Below are 24,076 nucleotides of genomic sequence, written 5' to 3'. Positions count from 1 at the left end.
TGGCGCAGTGGTTGAGAATCTGCCTGCCAATGCAGGGGACACGGGTTCGAGCCCTGGTCTGGGAGGATCCCACATGCCGCGGAGCAACTAGGCCCGTGAGCCACAGTTACTGACCCTGTGCGTCTGGAGCCTGTGCTCCACAACAAGAGAGGCCGCGATAATGAGAGGCCCGCACACCGCGATGAAGAGTGGCCCCCACTTGCCGCAACTACAGAAAGACCTCACACGGAAACGAAGACCCAACACAGCCATAAATAAATAAATAAATAAAAATTAAAAAAAAAAAAAAAAGGTTAAGGATTTGGCCTCAGGTCACAGCTCTAAGTAGAAGATGCATGATTTGGATCCAGGCACTTTGACTGCAGAACCTACACCCCTAACCACAGTAAGATCAGCTACGTAAAGTGCCTAGCATTGTGAGGGATGACAAAAACTATGTGTTATTGTCACCGGCAAAGCCCATTAACAATTCTTGGGGAATGAAAATAGAATCTGGGTAATAAAATAAACTCTAACCTTTTTTTTTTCCTTTTCCTTTGTGTTTAGGCCAGTTTCACTCGCTCAGAAGGTGCCGCGTTCAGAGGCCTTGCACCTGGCCCTTCAGACCAGAGTTCCTGGTGTTAAACGGCTGCGCAGATACGTCAGTTCGGGGGGGCCTGTGCAGAAACGCTGCGCACAGCACTGCGATTCAAGATGGCGTGGTGGGCGCGGGCCAGTGCAGGGACGCTGCCCGGGCACCCGGATCTGGAGTGTGCGCAGCACGGCTGTGCGCAACCCGCAAGAACTCCGCCCCCTCCCCGCTGAAGAGCGCCCTATAAAGCAGCCCCACCCTCGGCCTGTCAGAGAGCCTGTCAGGGAGAGGGGAGCGCCTGTGCTGTGGAGCGCAAGCTCGCACCTCTCCATTCTCTAGCCAAAGAACGAAACTTCTTCACAGAACTTGGTCCCATTCTGTTGGCTTGATCAGCACTAGGAAGGAGGAACCTTGTTGGGGCTGATTTGAAAGGGTTGGTAACATCATTCCAGTGGCTCTGTCAATTTAAATAAATGGATGAGTGTCTGATTAATGAGTGACTGAGTAGATAAGTGAACACACGTTCATTGAAAGAGGAAGCTCGCAGCTGAGAAAAGAACCTACCTCAGGTGTCTGGCCAAGAGGGTGAGGAGTTGGTAGCTGTAAGGTGGGATGGTGGTGGTAAGTGTCCCACGTCTAATTAGATATACCTGGCATGTGGGCACCATTGCTCTGAACCCCCTGAATAGAACACTGAGAAGTGCTCCAGAACCCCTCCAGGGAGCACGATGGGGCCTGGGTGATCATACTAGGCTCCCTGTGTGGCCTGATGATTGGGCTTCAGATGTAGCCTTTGCCATTCTTCTGCCTCATCCATTATCATTACAAGCAACCTAAACTTCTGATCATAAAGGCATGGCTTGCTGGCAGTGAGCAGCTGGGGAGCCAAGAGGAAGAGGACTGGGGTCAGAGGCAGTCATAATTCAGTTTCAGCAAGCCCAGAGTGCTGACGCCAGCACAAAACTGATGCTTTGGAGCTGATGAAGGAGCAGCCTCAGTGAGGGAAGAGACAGAAGAGGAGAGCAGGAGATGACATTTTCTGCCCACAAATGTCTGCAGGCATTAAGTGACTTTCCCCAGGTCATATAGATAGAAGTAGAAAGGCAGGATTCAAGCCCAGAGCTTTGTGACCCCAAAGCCTATGCTCTTTCTCTCCTACCACACTGCCCTGTGATCACAGAGGAGGGGATTCCTAGATGTATTGCTGCACGTCAGTTTGAGAAAGAGAATAGGTTAGCAAGTTGCAACGAGATCTTATCCACCTCAAGTTCCCCCACAACCCCATTTCATACATTAGAAAACCCAGGCTCAGAAAGAGGCAGTAACCTGACCAAGGTCACACAGGGGCTAGCATCCAGGTCTCTGAATTTCCACAGCACCTCATAAGAAAAGAAAAGTTGCTGCCCCCAGGTTTCCAGTGAAAACTGTACTTTCAAGGCCAGCCAATAGCTTAAAGGTCATCTGCTAGGAGGCTTCACATGCTTGTTTATTTAAAGAAAGGGAGGGCACCTAATTTTAGCCCACTGAAGAATGAAATGCTGACGTACAAATGCAATTAGGAAAAAAAAACAAAATCCAATGGCATGACTGGGAAGAGGGGCGAGCCTACAGACTTGAAGGAAGGATAGTGATTCAGGCCGAGAAAAGGGCAGGTGAGTGGGGTGGGGAGGTAGTGACAAAGCACCCTGGCCAGGTCTTAGGCTGGCAGGGGGAAGTCTTAGGTCCTGTAGGTGCCCCTGTGCACCACCCTGAGTCTGTGTCCCAAACAGGGCTATTTTTCTGCACTCTCAAGGGGCACTTGCTAATCAACTTAGAAAAGGCAGTAAGAGGTAATGCAAAGAACATGGGCTATAAAATTGTGTGGGTCTGGCTTTGCCACTCCTCAGCTGAGTGACCTTGGGTAAATCACCTCACTTCCCTGAACCTTATTTTCTTCATATTATCAAATGGAGGTGATATCTACTTTGTAGGGTTATAGCAGGATTAAAGGTAACATATGCATGAAGCACCTAGCATGGTTCCTGGAATATAGCAGGTATTCAATAAACTGTAATTTTATACTTACTACTGTTGTTACCGCTGTCATTATTACTATTATTATCTGTCCCCTGTGAGGTTAGGAGCATGTCACTGGGGTGTTTACATGGTGGTTTCTGGAATTTGGCTGTTTTCTATTTCTTTCAGGACAATGGAAATTACGTGTTTCTCTGAAGTAAATGCACTCAGCTCCCCTCAACACCTAACCTACCTATTGTGAATGTACTTTTGAGGGTGAGATAGGAATCATTTCTTTGGAACTTTTCACTAAGCCAGAACTGAAACTTCTAGACTAGGCTCAGTAATGCCTTCTGACCCTGCTAAGTGGAACCACTGTTTCTGGTCTCACAATTTTGAAAGTTGTCTAAGTCCCTCTCCAGTGCCTGGGCTGGCTATGGAAGAGAAGCAAAATATCCTGAGCCAAGACTTGGTTCCTCTGGGTCCTGGTCACCAGAAGTGCCTATCTTGAAATTTTCTAAGTCCTCTAGTGCCTAAGATCAACCAGGGATAGCAGTGACAATTGGGCAGGGTTCCCAGGTTCCCCTTTCTCATTCTCAGGGTGCTCTCAAACCCTCTACCCCCTGTTCCTCACGTGTAGAAACAGGCAGATGATCTGAGGAGCTCCAGGACTCATGGTTATGGGGTTGTTCTATGGCCCGTGTCTAGGTCCCAGTTCCAGGAGGATGGCTGGGAGAGCAGATCACTCCTGTCAGCTGGTGTGATATTTCTTTTACAGGATTATGCAATATTAGACCACCAGGATAATGCTAACCTGATGATTTTGGGTGACTCCCACTCATGTTGGCTATAGGACAAGTCCAGGGATCTAGGCTACTGATGGTTCATGGTCCGCCACTGACCTCTGGGCTTGAGCAGTGTGTATGGGCCCAGGCATTGGCTCTTGCCTGTCTATGTTCCAACCATGGTGCTGTCTCTGGAGTTAGAGCAACTGAAGACAGCATGGGTGGCAGCAGGCATCCTTTACCCTGTGTCTCCTCCTGGACAGCAGAGCCAGGCTGTTCTCTAGAAGTGGCTGTACCTATCTCATGCCTATCTTCTGTGAAGTCTTTTGAAGTGGTTGTTCTGCATTTCCCACAAGTTCTCCTGATTGTTTTCAATTAATGTGTGAATGTTGTGCTCTCCTAGGTCTGTCTTAAGGTGTGCCATATGAGCACAAAATTTCCTTGCGTGAATGGGTATGTTCTTCTCTCTTCACATATGGGTCCCTTGCTTATTCTTCCTACTGATGGTGGTATATGGAAGGCACTTAACATTGTGTAGTCAACATCCAAAGAGCACATATGCTAGGGATACGGTGATTATGGCCTAAAGCTAAAGAGATTAAGAAAAGACACGGTTGGAAAATATGTTGATCTATGTTTATGCTATACGGTTCTGGATGGTACATTTAACATGACCAGACCAAGAATTACCATTCACGTTTTCCTGCACACTTGGAATGAGTCCTGCATTTGTGTTCATCATCAACACAGCATCATAAAAACCCTTTGAAAGAGTTATTAGAAACCAGTATTCGTGGGAGACACAACAAAGATTCTCTCCTTGACCAAACTCTACTCAGGCTCCTCTGAATTCTCTTCTCTCAACTAGGCCCTGACTTTTGGGCTTCCATGTTCATCTCCACATTATTCAATTTTAGCCAGAATCCTGCTAAGTCAGTTTAGCCAGAATCCCCATCCATGATAATATGCTCACCCTCAATACCTAATCAGGTTCTTCATCCTCCATTATCCCCCAGGCAACATCTAATCACCCTGGCCTGTCTTCAGTAAGAATCCTGTTCTGCTGGTTTAACCAGAATCTCCCCTCTTCTCTGATGTCTCCTCTTAGTAATTTGTATTTTTCTATCCACTGACCACCACCCTCTCTTGCTCCTTGGTTATAAATTTTCATTTTTCCTTATTGTTTCTGGAGTTGAGTCTGATCTCTCTCCCCTACAAAACCCCATTGCGGTAACCCCTCTGAATAAACTCTGCTTTACCATTCTTTAACAAATGTCATGAATATTTTTTTTCTTTAACAACAAACACCATGAACGATGAGGTGCCATGAGTAATAATATAGCCAGCATTAAATAAATGGTATTAGGAAACTGCAGACGCAAGGTGATCTATATTGTTTTGATACAAACATGTTCCAAAGAGCCATGCATCATGAGTAATATCAATGTTGCTACCTTTTTCTCCAGATGGGAAAATATGAAATTAACCAGGAACCATGTATTTGGCAATAAAGAACATGAAAAGATGGTGTCTGGATGCTTCACATGCACTGATTGAACAATAACCAAACATATCTCTTCCCTAACTGTTGCTCTAAATCTTCATTTAAATTCACATTCTTCACATGGGTCCATGAATTTTATAATTTTTAATCAAATTATTTCTATAGACAGGAGCCCCACCAAAAATATGTACCTGGGGCCTTGTACACCCTAGGGGTGTGCAGGTTGTTATAAAATATGTCCAGCTTGTGGCTTAACCATGGAGTCTTGTCACCAGAGAGGTGATCAAGGTAAACATCTGGGTACTATTGTCACTCCATTATAGCTGAAGCTGAAGGGTCACTACAGGTCTCAACTGCACAGATATATCATAATCAGTGATTGAAAGTGAAGCTTCAAAGCAGTCTTTCACAAATCGTATATATACTCACAATGAACTATTAAGAGTAAACAGATGTATATATTCATATATTCTATGCTATACTATGTAAAGGGAAAATGCATAGAAAGAAGACTAACGGGAAATAGGATAAAATTTTAAGAGCTGTCTTTAAGAGGAGAAATCAGAGGGGATTTTCCTGAGTCATGTGTACTTTTCAGTACTTTCTAAATTTGCTACAATAAGCATGTGCTATTTTCATTTTGATCTTTCAGCTCACTGAACTTCTTTCGACATGTGTCTCTTACTTCTCTGCACATGATGTTCCCTCTTTCCTATAGACTCATTCTCCGCAATTACTCACCTTCATTTGGCTAAATCCTACTGATCTCTGAGATCCTATCAGTATCTTTCCTTCAGGCACCCTCTCTGACTCCTCTGGGCTGTATTAAATGCTTTTCTGATGAGCTCCCATATTCCCTCATAGATTCTTAATCACTCTACTTGCAACTGAAAGTTTGATTGCCTTTTTCTGTATCAGTCCTACACTCCAGCAACGCTCAGCACTATGAGTGGCAAACATAATGTACAGTCAGGCCACTCAAGATGGTTGCTCTCTTGCTCTCTGTAATGCCCTGCTCGACCAGTGCCTGCTTTACCTACACCCTACTCACATGACTGACCTTCCTACATACTTGCCCTAAGCCCCAGCTAGTGATCGTTCTTATCAAAGGGGTGGTGAGGGGCCTGCCCTTCTGCTGGTTTCCCTGGTAACTAGTGAGCCAACCCGACATGACTCCCCCTATAACTGGCAATCTCCCCTTCCTCCCACCAGGAGCGAAGACTGCCACCATGTCCTGCCCACCGTCCACCACACACGGTGGGGTGTGGCTCTACTACCTTGCTTCAGATGTGTAAGCTCCCCCATCCACTAAACCACTGACGTCTCTGTTGCTGACTCTGGGCTCTTTCTTCCGTCTTGAAGCTGGGCAAGCACAGGCCTTGTAGGCCTGTGGGGAGCAGCCCAACACATTGATTCTCAGAAATATTTGTTAAATGAATAGCTGGATGAAAATAAAATTTTTAACTCCTTTTTAAAAAATATATACACATGAAGAAAGCCTAGGAGGCTCAGGGAAATTTTTGTCCTTTCCCATTGATAGTTAAAAAAATTGTTAATGGAGTGCTTCAGTAAGTAAACAAATAATCTATAGAACTGACTCCTGTCCTCTGACAGGGGCAGAAAAAACAGTGTGGTAATTCTTTAAGGCAGTGTTGGGCAAATAAGTCCTTAAGAACACTAATTCCAGAAGATAGTCTGGGAAGAAACGAGGGAGAGAGCATCTATAGTCAAATAACTGTGGGAATGCTGTATGTGCTGGCCCCCTCTAAAGATTTACTATGTGTAATAGCACATTCCAATCTTATAAAAAGTCCTGCTGTAAAGAATCTGGCTAATTTATTTTTAATCCAGGCTTCTCAAATTTATTTAAATATGAATCCTTCCTTTATGTAACACCTATTAACATCTGTTTTGCAGAACACTTTGAGAAATGCTGGGTTTAAGAGATAATGCTTTCTGAGGAAGGAATTTCCTGCTCAGGGTGAAGGTAAAAAGTAGGAAAAATACAGGAGGGAAAGAGACAATGAGATTAAAAAAAACCTAATAAATACTAATAAAACATACTAATAAAGTATAACATTTATTGAACACTCATTATGTGGCAGATTACACCAAGTATTTTATATACATTAGTTTGTTTAACTTTTATAATAAGTTTAAGAAGTAGGTACTATTATTCCCAAGTAAAAAAAGGGCTAAAGTTCAAAGAGGTTTAGTATGTGGTGGACAGCACCCTATCTATCTGGGTTACTTCAGACTCTCCCTCTTAACCACTATGTTACCACCACTGAATGACAAAAACCTTCCTTGTCTTTGTGGAGTAGGTAATGAAATGGGAACATTGCCTTCCTTTATTCTTCTACCCTTCTCTCCCCATCTTTATTTACCCTTCCCTTCCATTCTTTTCTTCTTTCTCCCTTCCCTTCTTTTCTTCCCCTGCCCTTCTTTTCATCTTTCTCCCTTCCCTTCCTCCCTCAAACATCTTCTTGAGTGTCTGCTCTGTGTTAGTCACTGTGCTGGGTGGACCTGGGGTTTCAGAGATGAATCAGAACCAATTTCTCTTCTTGAAGGTCCTCTGGTCAAGCCCAGTAAGTCAATCAGCTTCCAAGACCTGGGACAGATTAACAGGAGAATGAGAAGGAAGATAATCCCATGGATTGCAACAAGAGCATCAGAAAGGCTAATCAGATTAGCATGGAAGGTCCACCTAGAGCTGCTTCCCACACATTTCTAAGGCTGGATCCTTAGAAGAAGAGGTATTTGGCAAGCATGGGAGGAGGGAGTATAAAATTTCATGTACAAATCACCAAATTAATGCTGTTTTTGTTAACTAGATTTATTAGCGAGACTTGGGGGTAAGCACACCTGTCCCCTATTTCAAATATTCCCTGGAGATTTGGAAGATGAGCAATACACTGATCTGGGCACATGCCAAGAAGCTATCTGGGGAAACGAGTGTAAAATTTCACTCACATGGGGGTTACAAAATAAATATAATTCAGGGCAGAAAGAAACTTGGACCCTACCTAGAAACTTAAAAAAAAATAATTCCCTGTACCTCTCTAGATCATAGTGTCAATCACACTGCTCTGTGTCTGCCTCCCAGTCAGGATGGGGAGGTCCACTGAAAACTAGAAGTTTTTATTTTTTCTGTCCCCATCCCCAGCCTCTGGCACAGTGCCTGGTATATTATAGATGTTCAATGAATGCTTGAAGTAGGACAGATGAAAGGGGGGAGGTAGGGAAGAAGGGATGGAGGTGAATCGGATAAGACAATGGAGTCACAGAATATTATGGGAGGTTCAGGAGTTTGACCCTGCATCCTCTGGTACAAGGTTCAGCTTCAAGAAGATACTACCACATCCTCACAGCTGCCTCATGGTGTCCTTATCAACAAAGAATCTTGGGCTGACCTAGGGAAGCATTTCTGATCTCTCCTGTGGATAAGTAGTCTCAGGCCTGCCATCCTCCTTGTTGGAGATTGTCACTGAGTGAGGAGAGGTGAAGGTAAGGATCTACTTGAAATTCAACTAGTGCTGCATGAAGAATGATGCACATGAAAAATTGATCACGACTCTGCACCCAGGCAAATATTATTAATAATGCAGTATTTAAACACACAGTATATCTCCCTTAATGACAAAAAGAAACTCAAGGTCACCCCAAATAAAAGTCATTCCAATGAGACCAAAAGGAAGAGAGATAATTTCTCCATGTGCATCACTCCACAATAGCTTCCTTTATACCACTACCTAGCAGAGTGAGTAGCCTTTCTCCCCTTTTCTCAATCTCCTCATCTGTAAAATGGAGATAATAATACCCAAACAATGAGGCTGCTATAAGTATTATATGATTTATGTAATATATCAAATTAAGCACACAGTAATATCTCTATAAATTTTAGTTTTCCTTTAATCTAACTGATTGAAACTGAAGTTACATAGAGAAGTAGTGAATTTTCAAAGACTAGGCATATATATTCCAAAGCAAAACAGAACTCATAGTACACACTTTCGGCATGTGTCCTGAGCACCGTCTCCCTTTTTCTGGGCCTTGGTTTCCATCTGCAAAATTAGGGGGCTTCTAGATGATCTCCCAGTCACCAAATTGCTACTCCAAATATTTGCAATCATGTAGATAAGACAAATTACTAAAAGCATGAGATTTGGAGTCTTCTGACAGACCTGGGTTCGAATGCATCTCCTCCACATACTTGCAGTAAGACCTTGGTCAAGGTACTTAACCCCTCTAAGCCCCAGATTACTGAGTGATAAACTGAGATAAAATAGTTCCCACCTTGGAGATTTATTTTGAGCACTAAGTAATCCAAGGTAACATTGCTAGTAAGGGGAAGATGTGGAAAGCAAGCCCAGCTCTGTTTAATTTCGAAGACCATGCTCTTTCCATTGCAATAGTGGAAAATACCAACATAAACAAACATCTACAAAGCCAGGCAGAGTAAAGTAGAAGCACAAGCCATTCTGCTGTTGAATGAGAGAGGCAGGAGGGATTAATGTTGTCTATGAGTAAAAGTGGTAAGTTGTTTCATCAAGAAAAGAGCTCTGGAGGCAGAGGCCAGGTATTCAAAACACTTAACCTCTCTGGATCTCAGTTTCTTCTCCTGTAAAATAGGGACAGTAACAGTACCTGCTTTACAGAGTTAAGAGTATAGATGAGGTAAGGTATATAAACACTTAGCATAGTGCCCAGGACATAATAAAATCTCAATAAATGATAGCTATTGCTATTATTATAGTAGGTTCTTTTAATGACATGAAATTAAATAGTATTATTATAAATGATCAAAACATTCTAGAATGATATAAACAGCCCACAAGATGCTGCCAACTCTAAAAGAATCAGAAGCCCAGAACAGCATTTTTCCATGGCTTTCCAACTTCTTTATCACAAAAGAAAGTCTGGAAATTACCTGTTTTGGCCTTCAACCAGGCTCTATTCTCAGAGGTATTATTTACATTTCAGATTTATTATTGTCTTCTATGGTGCTGACATGAAATAACCTTCCATTCTCTTCCATGTTAAAAGAGTACAGTGTTTCTTGGCTCAATAAATAATTCAGGGCTATATTAATATTTTAAGAAGAATAAGCAATATATTTTAGACCCTAGAAAAACCATGAGGACTGAAATTAGTTATTGGTAGCTGAAAACTTAATTGAACCAACATATTGATTGTTTTTTCCTCCAGGTTTTATTGCCCACACAATGAAGAGGAGTGCCTGCTTCCATTCCGAATGCTGCATACTTAATTATATCTGCTGGATTTTGTTTTCATAGAAACTCAAAAGCATCCAACCATGAACTTAAATGCTTTTGCCCATCTGATGCTAAATACAGAACCACTCCCCTTTCCGTACAACAGTGCACTCTTCTTCACGTACATTTTTTACGGATAATGGATGCCATTTTCCCATAAATATCAGATTTCTGAGTTAGCACTTATAACCTAGCTAAAGAAGGAGAAAAGAAATATAATTTATTTTAACCTACTATGTCTCAGATCTTATGCATGTATGATCTTATTTAATCCTTAAAATAACCCTCCAGTGTAGATAATATCTTCTCTTTTTCCAGATGAAGAAATAGAGTTTCAAAGAGGCTGAGTAACTTGTCAAGGTCACCCAAAAAGTGCATCCAACCCTAAAACCCAAGTTCTTTCTTCTACACCAAGCTGCTTCATAGTACTAATAATGATAAAAATAGCTAAGAAATACTGAATATTTACAGTGTGCAAGGCACACTGTTTGAAGATTTTTATATGCATTAATTAATTATTCCAACAATCCTTTGAGATAGGAGCTATTTTTATCCCATTCTACAGTTCAGGAAAATAAAGCTTAGAGGGTTGAAGATGGGCTTTCCCGAGTTTCCCTGATATTAGGTGGAAAAGCCTGGATTTGAAGTCATACAGTCGGACTTCCAGGGTCCAGTCTCTTAACCATTACACACACCATACTCCTAGATACCAAGATCTAGGAAAATAGGGAAGTGGGTCTCCATCAGTAGGTAGATGAAGTAAGACTGAGAGGGTCATTTTTTCAGCTCCACATGGGACATTAAACAGATGTCACTGTGACAGGGAACTCACAGATGATGAGTTGGCAGTGTCAACAATGCCCATTTCTGGGTATGGTCTGGGATCTTTGCTGCAAACATGATCTCCCTAGCTGACCTGTCAAACTTGGCCTGCCCTGCAAAGGAGGAGTTCACCAGCGGCCTCTTTCCTATACTATGGTTATATCCTAACTTTTCTCAAACTGTAGCCACACGGGGTATTGCCTCTGCCATCTGTGATGACAGTTCCAGGATGAAAGAGAATGTGCCCAGAGTCAGGTAAATGGCCACATGATAAGCTGTTCTTCATTTGACAAAGTAGATCAGTTCCCAACATGGTAACTGTGCTGAATTTAAAAGAAAAATTGGAAATAAATCTTAGTTTTGGTAGAGCCACACACATGTAAGCATAATTTCATGCACTTTTGCATGTGCAAACACACACACACACACACACACACACACACACAGATTCCTGGTCTTCTCATAGCCACTGGATACCTATACGTACATGGCACAGTTGTTGCAGTCTGGATCTGGAAGCATGCCCTTTGTAAGAGAGACAAATCCATCTACTTATGGATGGGTTGACTTGGCTCAAGTGTGAGGAATCTCTATCAACAGATATTTGAGTACCTGCTAAGTGTCAGGCCCTAGGCTGAGTCTCTGATTCTTGTTTCCTACCGCAGCAGCTTCAACAATCTGAAATCAGTCTTTTGACTCCAGCCTGGCCGTGGACTTCCAGATCACATATTTCCTTTTACTCAAACCATCAGGGTAACAGTTGCCTATCCTGACATTTGGGTTCATCCTGACCACAATCATGCCTAGAGTAGACAATAGATAAGAAACTGAACCCCAGATACTAATACAAGAGTTAAGTCAAAGTGCTGAGAAAAGGCTATTAAATGTAAATGACAATTTTCCTTAGACTTGAGTAACAAAATAGTCTATTAGCTATATACTGCTGTGTGACAAATTACTCTAAAACATATTCGCTTATAACTTTATTATCTCTCACATTTTCTGAGAGTCAGGAATCTGGGAATGGCTTAGTAGGATTGTTTTAGTTCAGGGTCTCTCATGAGGTTTCAGTCAAGCTATCAGCCAAGGTTGCAGTCATCTGAAAACCTGGCTGATCCTGGAAGATCCACTTCCAAAGCTCATTTGCATGGCTATTGGCTGAAGGCTTCAGTTCCTCGCCACATGGTACATAAGCCTCTCCAAAGAAGTTCTCATGACGTGGCAGTTGGCTTCACCCAGAGTGAAGAATCCAATGGAGAGAGAGAGAGAGAGAGAGAGAGAGAGAGAGAGAGAGAGAGAACCAAGATAGAACCTGTAGCGTCTTTTATAACCTTATCTCAACAGTGTTATCATACATACTAGCTCTGGTGCAATGTAGGTTGAGGATCATTAGGAGCCATTTTGAAGGCTGGTTACCATAAAATGCAAACAATACAATATAATCATTAGAAGGTAATTGAAAGATTATTTCTCAACCTTTAGCCTAAGATCCTTTGGAACACAGAAACAAATAAAATAATTAATTTATGTTAATTGATTGTTGAATGAATTTAGTTCAAATCAGGGCTGACTACACTTATGATTTTCAAAGTTTCTTGAGACTTTCTTAGGTTTGAAAGATCAACCCCTCAGGTTCCTATAGATGAGGCCATCAGAGATACCCGAGCCCCAGTGATTACAATGGGCCAGATTCAGTACTAGTACTTACAGAATAATACGTTTCCTTCTCATCATTTGTTGAGTATCCACTATATGCCTGGCACTTGGAATACACTAGTTTTTATTATTACAACCACTTGCCAATAGGGCTTTTAGGTCATGGTTTGCAGATGGCAAAACTGAGGCTCAGAGAGATAAACTGACTTGCCCAGAAAATTTGTGGCAGAGCAAAGTTTTAAACCCAAATCTAAAATAATTCCAAGGAGAGGAGTTTTTAAAGGAGTGTTTTCAGATAATTCCATGGTGCCCCCATTGAAATGAGGTGAAAATATAATTTTTTGGCTTTTCAGATGTGATGGTAAATTGTAGCTCCCCTTTGCTTCAAATTAATCTCTTTAACCAACATTATTTGATGATGTGTGAAGATAAAGAAATGAGACTTTTAAAGTTATATTATATTTGTATGGAATGTTTTATATCCTTTCTCTATCCTAGCCTACCTCAACTATTCACAATAAGCATACAGAAACTTGTAGATTGTGTTTCCCCTCTGCAGAACTACAAGAAACATTCTGGTTCTACAGTATTAAAATTGATTTGGATGTTAACTGCTTGAAGCTTGAAGCAGGATATGAACCAGTTTTGATAATTGTATGGTATTCCCTCTCTCCCATGAGGCACCTGATATTCCCATGGAGAAATCAGCTGCATATTGGCCATCTTCAGCCAGAGTCTCTTGACTAGCATCTCTATTTTCTGACCACACACCTCAGATCACTGGCTCCCTCTATAAGAGCTGTCCTGTACCTATTTTTCACATTGTTCTTCCTAGTTAATTCTATCATTATCACTTTTTTTCAACTCTTGCCGCCAACCTGATCCAAGCCACTGTCATCTCTCCCCTAGGCTACTAAATGATCTTTTTTGTTTCTTGCCATGAACTCTCTGATCTATGATCCACCTAGCAACCAGAATTCTCTTTTTCAAGATAGACACAATCATTTTAATCCCTTGTTTAAAACCCTCCCATGGCTTCCTATTATATTTAGAACAAAATCCAAACTCCTTTTCATGATCTTCAAGGCTCTGTATAATCTGAATTCTGCCTACCTCTCCAGGCTAATCTCATCTTTTTTTTTTTTTTTTTTCTTTTTCTTGCATACTGGTTTATTTCAATTACTCAAATATTCTGTGCTCTTTACCATCCCAGGGCCTTTGCAAATTCTGTTCCCTTTATGCATAATGTTCTTCTGACTCTCTCTATGACAAGCTTCTTCTCATCTTTCAGGCCTCAGGTAAAATGTCCTATTCCTCCGAAAGGCATTCTCAGTCCCCTGTATCCAAAGTAGGTCTCCTATTTTCCTCTACCTTAGCATCTTGTTTAGTTCTATCCTAGCTCTTATCACACTCTATAGTCATTTATTTATAGAGGCCTAGAACATAGTGGTAATAAATACAGATTCTGAAGTCAGACTGCCTGGATTTAATTCCTAGTTCTGCTATTTAACTGTGGCCCAAGGGCAGTTACTTACTTCTGTATGCCTGAGTTTCTTCATCAGTCCTAGTACCTATTTTACAGGGCTGTTATGATGATTAAACATAAAGTGCTTAGAACAGGATCTAGCATATAGTAAACACTCAATATTTGTTATTATTATATATTTTTCTTCTGACCATAATACACATTCCATGAAAGCAGGGGCCATTGCTGGTCTTGCTCACCATTATGTCCTTAGTGTCTGGTACATTGTAGGCATTCAGTGGATCCTTGCTGAGTATAGTGTGAAGTCTGTTCCTAGCATCATCAAGAGATAATGGATTTTACAACCAGATTTACCTGGATTCAAATTCTGTTTCTTCCATGCTCTATGCTGAGTTATATCATTAATTGCTTTTTTCTCGTCATGACCAACACCTGTAAAATTCCCCTACACTAGGCCTCTTATTGACACTGAACTATTACAAAATGTGTCTTTAACTTTTGATCTCATATGACAGTAACACATAATATTCATGAGCATAGATGGGTTCTAGAGTCAGACTGCCTAAATTGTTAACCTGATTCCACCACTGATTCATTTGGCAAGATACTCAGCCTCTCTCGTGCTTCTTAGATTTCCTTGATTTTAAAATGAAGGTAAAAATAGTACTTACTTCATAGGGTCACTGTGGTAATTCAATGAATTAATACATGATAAATTCATAGAAGAGCTCCTGGTATGCAGTAAACTCAATATGTTTAGTTCCTTGATACTCAGAGTGTGGTTCATAAACCAGTAGCATTGCCATCACCTTGAATCCTGTTGGAAATGCAGTATCTCGGGTCTCACCACCAAACTACTGAATCAGAATCTGCATTTTAATAAGATCTCCAGGTAATCTACATGTGGATTAAAGATTGAAAAATGCTGACTTAGCTGACATCAGTTAACAGTCCCTCCCAGGATTCTGCTTCTTGAGAAAGAGCCATCTGAAAACTACTAACTCATTGTGTGGCCTTGAGAAAATTTCAATTTTTGCACCTCTGAGCCTCATTTTCCTATCTGTAAAATGAAGATAAAATTACTCATCTAGTCAACAAGTACAATCTTACTGGCTATTTGATCTTGGATAGTTACTTAACCTATCTGAGCCTCGTTCTTTTCTCGCCTGGGCAACAGAGATAATAATAACATTCTCAGAGGATTATGAAAATTGAGACAATATATGTTAAGCACTTAGCATTATGGTCAATACATTGAATGCAACCAATAAATGTTAGTTACTATATTAACAAGTATCATAACAAACTATAATGATGATGATTATTTTTATGACATACCTCACTTTTTCATGATGTCCCTGAAAATTACTCTCTCCAGCATTTGGCATTCCCTTCTAAACATCTGCCACAGATTTCTGGAGATACTTTAAAAGGAACATCACATATTTGCATGTATAAATTCCAGAGTATATATGAGTCACATGACATTATAGTCATTCTCAATAAATGTTTGATACATGAATAAATGAGCAAATGAATGAATGCTTCATATTTGTAAAGAATCAAGGGTGACGTTTACTCATTCTTGATTGTGAGAACAAAAATAAATCCTTCAACTTAGCATTCACATTTTTGTTCAGCTGAGCTTCCTTCAAATTGATCTCCCATGAATGCCCAAACAGATCTACCATTCCAGCCAAACCAATGTAATAAACTTATTCTTTGAACTGTGTATAGTAGTAGACAGAATTTGGGCTTTGAAATGTTTGATATGAATTTGAGTCATGACTCTTTCATTTGCTACTTATGAGATCTAATGCAGGTCCCCTATCCTGTCTGAATTTTGGTTTTCTCCTCTGTAAAATAGAAATAATTAGTCCTCGATATTGTTGTGAGACTTCAGTGAGATGATACACATAAAAATTGATAGCACAGCAACTGACACATAATAGGCAATCAATAACTATGAGTTCCTTTGTTCTTTTGCTTGATACACCCTTTTGGAAAGTAATTCAGTAATATTTATCAATTCTCAGGAAGTCCATTTCTAGAAATTTTCCTCAGGAGATGACCCAAATGAAGATAAATATTTATGTATAGTTATAATTTATCATGTCTGCATTTTTAATGTAGCCCCTCAGCAACTGATAGATTGGTCCTCTCACAGTAAGCATTCATTCAGGGTAATTCTCTGAACTATTATAGTGTGTGCCTTATCATGCTGGTTTCTGGAGAAAGCATTCTTTTGCACAGTCTTTCATTTATTCATTCAACAAATATTTATTTGAATGTTGATTATGTGCAAGGCAGAGTGAAAGAGAATAAAGAGATGAAGAAAACACTTTCCCCTCTCATTAAGATTATAACGTGGTAAAAATCCACTTTATTGAGCCACCATTCTCTGATTTAGACAAACTCTTAATCATTCCTCGGTCACAGTTCAAATGTTGCCTAAGCTATGATAGATTCTCTGACCTTCCTAGTAAGTAAAGTTCTTGGTTTCTTCCCTTTTGCTTCTATAGGATTCCGTTCATACGTATTTTTAGGGCTAACACATTATACTTTGTGTGTGTGTATGTTTACAAATATCTTGTCTCCTCCACTGGACTTTGAGCCCTTCAATTGCAGTGACTTCCCAATCTTGTTCAACTTGTAAAGGGCCTGACAAAAAAGCAGGTACTCATGTTCAATAAATGTCTATTGAGTAAATGAATGAATGAATGAATAAAATCACACATTATAACAATGATTTAATTCAAAATGTAGGATGTTTACTAAAAGAAGAATAAAGCCTTAAAGGAGTCTAGAGGAGGAAGAGCCCACCTGTTTTGGAAATCAGGAAAGGTTTAATGGAGAGGGTAGCATTTGATACGGGCCTTAAAAGATAAAAAGTATTTCAATAAAAAGGGAATAATAGGACATTGTGGGTCTGTAGGTCAGCCTGAGCAAAAGCAAAGAGCTGGGGAAGTTGGGTGGGTATGGCTTATGCATGTTTGGAGAAATAGTATATGGTCCAGTTTGTGGAGATGTAGGAAATAAGACTGTGAAGGTAGGTTAGGATCATATTTTGTAGGACCTTGAAAGCTACAATGAAGGATTTATACTGAATTTTACAGGTTGTGTGACTGTGAGGGTGCCAAGGGATATGTTTTAGGAGGGTAAAGTTACTCAGGAAATAGTTCTAGGATCATATCAATTACACCTAGATGTGGGAGTGGTGTGGGAGTGATAACGCAGGCACACCAGTGGAGAGACCAATTAGGAGTCTAGAGGAAGGGAACTTAGGTTAGAGTAGTGGGATAAAGCCCTGAACACTTATAGGAAGACCACCAGCTCGGCTGCCTTAGTTTTGGGGCACCAAGTATTACATGGAAGCGTACCTCCCAAGTGTGCTCAGAGGCAATCCATTAAAGTCGCTATCACCCAGTGGCCTGAGACCAGGATTTTTGTGTTGATACAATGAAAAATGAATGAGGGGACTTTCCTGGTGGCCCAGTGGGTAGAACTCTGCATTCCCAGTGCAGGGGGCCTAGGTTCGATCCCTGGTCACGGAACTAGATCCTGCATGCATGCCACAGCGAAAATCCCGGGTGCCGTGGCTGGGACCCAGCGCAGCCAAAATAAATAAATGATTTTTTTTTTTTTTTAAATGAATGAGGCCCAGACTCTGCTTTCGGAGAGCTTTTTAGCCCAAGGAGGTGGCAAAGAGGCACACAAACAACTATAATCTTAGACAAACTGTGATGTGACAGAGGTGTAGCCAAAGTGCTACTGGAAGCCAGGGGTCCAGAGCTCTGGTTCTGAGGACCTGCTTTGTAATCTTTCTAGGCTGCGTTGCTCTGTATTCATGTCCAAGTCTGCTACTTAGTAAAGTTATAACTTCTGGCATGTCACTTTACATTCCTGGAATTCATTTTGTCACCTGTTACCTATTGATAGGCCAACCAAAATTATGTCTGTTTGCTTAAAATTTGGAATATCATCTACCTTTTATCTCCAGTCACTGTTCCCCACTCACCTGTGAGACACTCCACTGGTTTCATCTTCCCCCTGCACATCTGATTATTCAACTGAATGTGACCAGGGATTCTATAAATTTCGAGCAACTAGAGATCTCAGCACGTGAATCTTTCTCAGCTCCCCACTGTGTGGTAGCTAGTGCCTTCCCAGGACTCTTTACTACTCTTGCCTTTCCATAAACAATCAGTAGTATGATACTTTAAAATAGCTCCTAAGTGGAACAATGTGTAATATATACTCCTGAAATGTCCCAGTCAATGTCATGTACATCAGGTTGCTTCCAACCAAAAATGTTAACACAGTTCAGTGAGGGTCAGATTAGTGAGGAAGGCAGATGATACTTCAAAAATTTAGACAGAGGAAAGAATTTCTAGAAGGGTACTAACAAGAGCAAAGGGGTGAAGGAAGAAATTGACATGGTACATGGATAGGACAGTAAAGAGCATTTCTAGATTCAGAAAGAAGGTTGTGTTGGAAGTATCAAAGAAGAGAGTATGAGGAGAGAATCATCCGCTCAATGAGGAAATGCAGGGAGACAAATTTGACTTTACTTTAGCAAAGACATTTCCTTGGAAGGTAATGAGTGGCCATGGCTAGAAGAATACAAGTGGAGACCAAATGTCAACTTTGGAGAGTTGTTGTAGAGGATATTTCTAACTCAGCTAGGGAAATGCCATTAAGTCATGAACTCCAAAGTTGAAAGATAATTTAATGAGTAGCATATTTTTGATAAGGTGCTAAGAAGAGAGGGAGTAAATGGTACAGGAAGGGACAAGGGGAAGGAGGGAGGGAGGGAAGGAGAGAAGAAAGGAGAGGAGGAAGAGGGGGAACAAGGAAGGGGTGGTGGGAAGGAAAGAAAAAAGAAAGGAAGAAAAAGGCAGGAGAAGGACAAAAGGAGGAAGGAAGGGAGATTAAAAGGAGAGAGGTAGGGAAGGTGGAAAGAGATGTATAGTTGAGTCATATTCAGTATTGGTTCACTGAGCATGGATCCTCTCAATTCATTACTGTTAATAATAATAAACTCTTGGGGTTTATCCACCTGTGAATTTCTGATTATTTGACCAACCATGGGTAGTCTATGAATGCTTTTAGTCATAAGAAATAAGGAAGGAGGGCCCAGCTTCAAGTTCTGGACCCTTTCAAAAAGAGAAACAATAGCTAGCTAACAAGGCATCCTAACTGACTGCATCTTATGAACTTTAAAAGTATCAGAGCAATTTAGCCTTTAAAAAACTGCATAAAATATTTTATCACATCCCTGCCTTGGTAACTTTAATAAACTGTGGTGCCTTCAGGGACTCAGATCCATATAAATTAACTGCCTTCAACTTGGAGCATCAGGGTCTTTATCTTTTGTCAGCTTAATTATGTGTTTAATTTTATTTTTAACATTTTAAAAAATGAGCCACACTAAGAGCAGCTTCAAATGTTTAATTAAACAAATGGATATTGTTATATCTGGCATGATCAAAACTCTCATTTGTCAAGTTAATGTTTTATAGGAGCCAAGAGCTCCAAGGTGGTACTCAGGCAAGTCAGGCACTCAAAAGTCTGACTACTTTTCCAGAGTAATTTAGTGGTCTAACTTGGTCATGCAGCTATTTTGATACTAATTTGTGGCTGATTCCATCAGAGCTCCAGCATGCTATTAGATATTTACCTAACTTCTCTGTGCAGAAGTCTTTGCATGGTCGGGACTTCCCTGGTGGTCCAATGGCTAAGACTCTGCGTTCGCAATGCAGGGAGCCCAGGTTCGATCCCTGGTCAAAGAGCTAGATCCCGCATGCATGCAGCAACTAAAGATCCCATATGCTGTAACGAAGATCCTGCATGCGGCAAGGAAGATCCCGCATGCCGCAACTAAGACCCAGCACAGCCCTCTTCCCAAAAAAAAAAAAAAGAAAAAGAAGTCTGCATAGTGTAGATTGGAGACTTGAAAGGGGTAAAGTGGTATCATCCAGAATAATTTGAACTCCCATAGGCAAAACATCAGCCCATGGCCACTACTCCTCTTTATATTTTTTATATCTCCTGTAAAACCATTACTCTCACTTCCAAATAGGTCAACTTCATGCAGTTTCCAACCTGGCCCTTCATAGTTCTGTTGAGCTTTCTGACATTGCTCCCTACTTCATAATCACACAAAAGCAGGAGTCCTACTTGCAACACTCAGAATCTTGCATTGACTTTCATTCTGACTTACTGATAACCCTCATGGCTTTTGACTTCATGACTTTTTTTCCCATTTTGGACCAAGCTTCATTTATTGTTTCAGAAACACATTAACAGCCTTTTCAGTAAGGCTTGGTGTCCAAAATACTCTGAACACCCACACCCCATGTGTATATTCTGGCTCTTTGTACAGGTTCTGAATGTCTCTCATCCAATCTTTTCTATACACCATTGTCAAATAGTTCTCCTAAAAAGAGCTTTGATCATCTCCTCCCTGCCTATAGTCACTCAACGATTTCACATGGTCTCCAGTACAAGGCAGAGGTTCCTTAATAAGATACTCAAGACCTTTCAAACTTTAGCCCTAGATCAATACGTTGGACTTATCAGGCTCTAGCCTCCTACTTCTATACTTACATGACAGACACTGGACCTCTCATTCTTCCTGGAATATATTTTATGCTTTCCCTCTTTCATGCCTTTGCTCACACTTTCCCCATATGCCTGGTCACCCTTATTTCCAGTTTTCTAACAAAACATGTACCCTCTACCAGGAAGCTCATCATAATTTCATGATTCTGTTCTACCTACCACATGATTGAGGTATCAGCTAACCTGTGCTGGGCAAATGATCACATCACCATATCATTACTCGAGGACGGCTGGCCTCATGAATAAACAGACTAGGCAACTGTCTATATCTTGGTCTTTAGAAATACTCCACTGCTGCTTCCCAGAGGAAGGATACTCACTTAGGCTGAGGCTTAGAGGATGAGAAGGAACGACTACAGAAAGAGCACAGCAGGCCTAAAAAACATTATGTACAAAGGTGGTAAATAAATAAATCACTGTATTCTAGGAATTCCAAGTGCTCTATGCCATGATGCAACTGAGATTCAGAATAAGAAGAAAAAAATGTGTTTTAAAGAATGTTGAGTATATAGAATTAAATTAATGATGATCCATGCTTCATGAGATACTCTTATTTGGGCCTAATCTTATTTTACTTTATTTTGTTCTGTTTATTTATTTATCTTTAAAATAAATTCTAGATTTTTACCATTATGACCAGGGTTCCATGATCAATCTTGTATCCTGGTACACATTTTAAGAGTTACTGTTAGATATTTACCTAGAAGTAGAATTGCTGGGTGTTAGGGTATGTAAACGTTCAACATTTACAAGACAATGCCAAATTGCTGTGATCTGGAGGATAGCATTAAAGAAATAGTACAGATGAGAATACCCAACCAAGTTATTCACCTTCCCAGATTTGTTAAGCCAAGATTTTTCCTTGAAGCTACTGATGACCAGATTAGGAAGATGACCTAGCACCAACCACATTCTTGGAAGTTGCAGAAGAAGGGGTTTATCTTCACTGGAGCGAGGCTTATTGAGCTCCTCCACCACCTTCATGGTGGGGGTCATGTTGCCTTGGCACTCTGCCTATTCATACAGCTAGGCCCACCACGGTTGCAGTTCTAGATTTTTATGTTGCAGGAATAACCCAACAGAGCCTGGCCTCACGTGTTGCATCACGCAACTCTTGCCTCCTGCACCCAGGGCTTCCCTGTTGTTGCTGAGGCACAAGGCACAATGTGACCTGCTTGGCACCCACACACTCACACTGGCTCACCTACCCAGGCCCATGGGGCTGCAGGCTACAGGTGGGCCAGCATGGAGTGCTGCGGGCTTGCACACCGCCCACCTCCTTAGTGACTCATTCTGTATCCTGTGACTTACTCTGCTGATGCATCTGCTGCTTCTGTCCTGGAACTTGTTTCCCCAGCAGCCACCGGGGTTTAGATCACACAGCCTGAAGTATGGCAGAATTGATGCTCAATAGGGCACATTTTCACTGATGGGAGAGGAGGGAGGCTGAGAACCAAATATGTTAGCTGCAAAGCTACTGCCAGCCAGAAACACGCCTACATACATTTACCTCCTTCTCTATATTAAATCCCCCTTTCTCTCACTCTTGGTTCTGAGATCGCCTCCCTCCCAAATTAAAAAGCAGTATTAGCATATAAATTTTTATCTCAGGGAAGCCAGTCAGCATTCTAGACTAGTGAAACCATATAAGAAAAATACTGAACAGGGGTCAGTACCACATTTGTAGGGGAGAAAGAAACTCAGCCCAGTTGTAGCAGAGCATACATCTTCTCTTCTAATACACAGATTGCCTGGTCATCCAAATAGCTCTTTATATCCTGCCCCATGACCCCCTTGATCCATATAACAACTGAATAATTCCTTGCTGAACTGATTACACCAGTCCCTTTCTACTCCCTTATAGGGCCTTGCGTTTTTCTATTTCACTTTTCACAGCTTCATCAACTCCAACACAGATCATTGCTGTCATGAGCCACATACCTTTTTTCTTTTTAAAAATTGAGGTAAGAGTCACATAACAAAATTACCCATTTTAAAGTGAACTATTCAGTACATTCACAGTGTTTTGCACCCACCACCTCTATCTAGTTCCAAAACATTTTCATCACCCCAAAAGTAAATCTCGTACTCATTAAGCATTCCCCTGGTCACATACTTGTTTTATTAATACTACTTTTCTCTACCCCCAGTACCCATATAATAAATTCAGGAATACACATACCTATCCATCTCCTCCCAAATCCTTGTTTGATGAGTAAAAAAAATATAAATCATTGCTAGTAAGTTTAATTTAATTTACTCTTCTAGTGATACGAAGATATCAAGCAAGATGGAAATCTTCTAAAGGAAAATCAACCAGAGAGCAGGACTCAATTAAATTGCACATTTATTTATGAAGCACCCACAATATGTAAGCCTGAAGGAGGATGGGGGATTTAAATTCACATTTATTGAGTAATTCCATGTGTTACTCACCATGTGACTTACTAGTTTTTAGTCATTCGGTCCTCACGCTAAGCCTATACAGTTAGAACTTTATTTTCTGGTTTGCAGATGAGAAAACTAAGGCTCAAAGAGGTTAGATGAGAAATTAGATGACCAGAACCCAACTTTGCAAAGACAAACCCCAAGCCCTTTCCACTAAACCATCCTGTCTCAAAATTGTTAATATTTTGGGAACATTTAATAATTATCTTTGGATCTATAACAATGTTAAACCTTAAATAGTTAATTCTATTATATGACAGTTGTCTAGTGCTACATAACAAATCACTCCATAACTTAGTGGGTTAAGGCAACAATCATTCATTTGCTCACAATTGTGTTTATAAGCAATTTGGGCTAGACTTAGCTGGGAAGTTCTGCTCATCTCACAAGGAATTTCTAATGTAATTGCAGTCATCCAATGGTCAGCTAGGGCCGCATGATATAAGATGGTTTCACTCACATGTCTGGTAGTTGGTGTGACTGTTATCTGGGGTACCCCAGTTCTCCTTCACATGGTCTCTCATTCTTTAGCAAGTTAGATGACTCCTTCACATAATGACAGAAGCATTCTAATAGCACCAAAGCAAAATGACAAGGGCTTTTATTGCCTAGCTGCAGAAATCAGTTTCTCTTCTGCCACATTACAGTGGCCAATCTAGACCCAAAGGGTGGGGAAATAGGCTCCACCTTTCATGGGAAGAATGTCAGTATCACACTGCAAAGGAACGTGAATTCTGGGAGCTGTGTTTCATTGAAGGCCATTATTGTAAAAATCTATCACACATAATCTGAAGTTAATTCTTCCCAACTGATTGCTTTTCTGTTTTTGCAAAGTCCTAGGCACAAGGACCTCTTCAACTGTTCTTTGGAGAGCAGGAACCAGGTCATCATTCAGAGTCACTGTTCTGG

The 24,076-nt window shown here is 40.8% G+C and overlaps 1 protein-coding gene across 1 annotated transcript in view; it reads right to left on the bottom strand.

Annotated features, from left to right (window-relative positions):
• Window positions 1-24,076, bottom strand: part of AGBL4 (AGBL carboxypeptidase 4) — a 1,403,755-nt gene that overhangs the window by 613,659 nt on the left and 766,020 nt on the right. The window lies entirely within an intron of this gene.

The sequence above is a fragment of the Eubalaena glacialis genome, chromosome 3 (genome assembly GCF_028564815.1).
Source record: "Eubalaena glacialis isolate mEubGla1 chromosome 3, mEubGla1.1.hap2.+ XY, whole genome shotgun sequence".
Classification (NCBI taxonomy): Eukaryota; Metazoa; Chordata; class Mammalia; order Artiodactyla; family Balaenidae; genus Eubalaena; species Eubalaena glacialis.
Note: the sequence above shows the minus strand (reverse complement) of the source record. Positions and strands in the feature narration are given on the sequence as shown.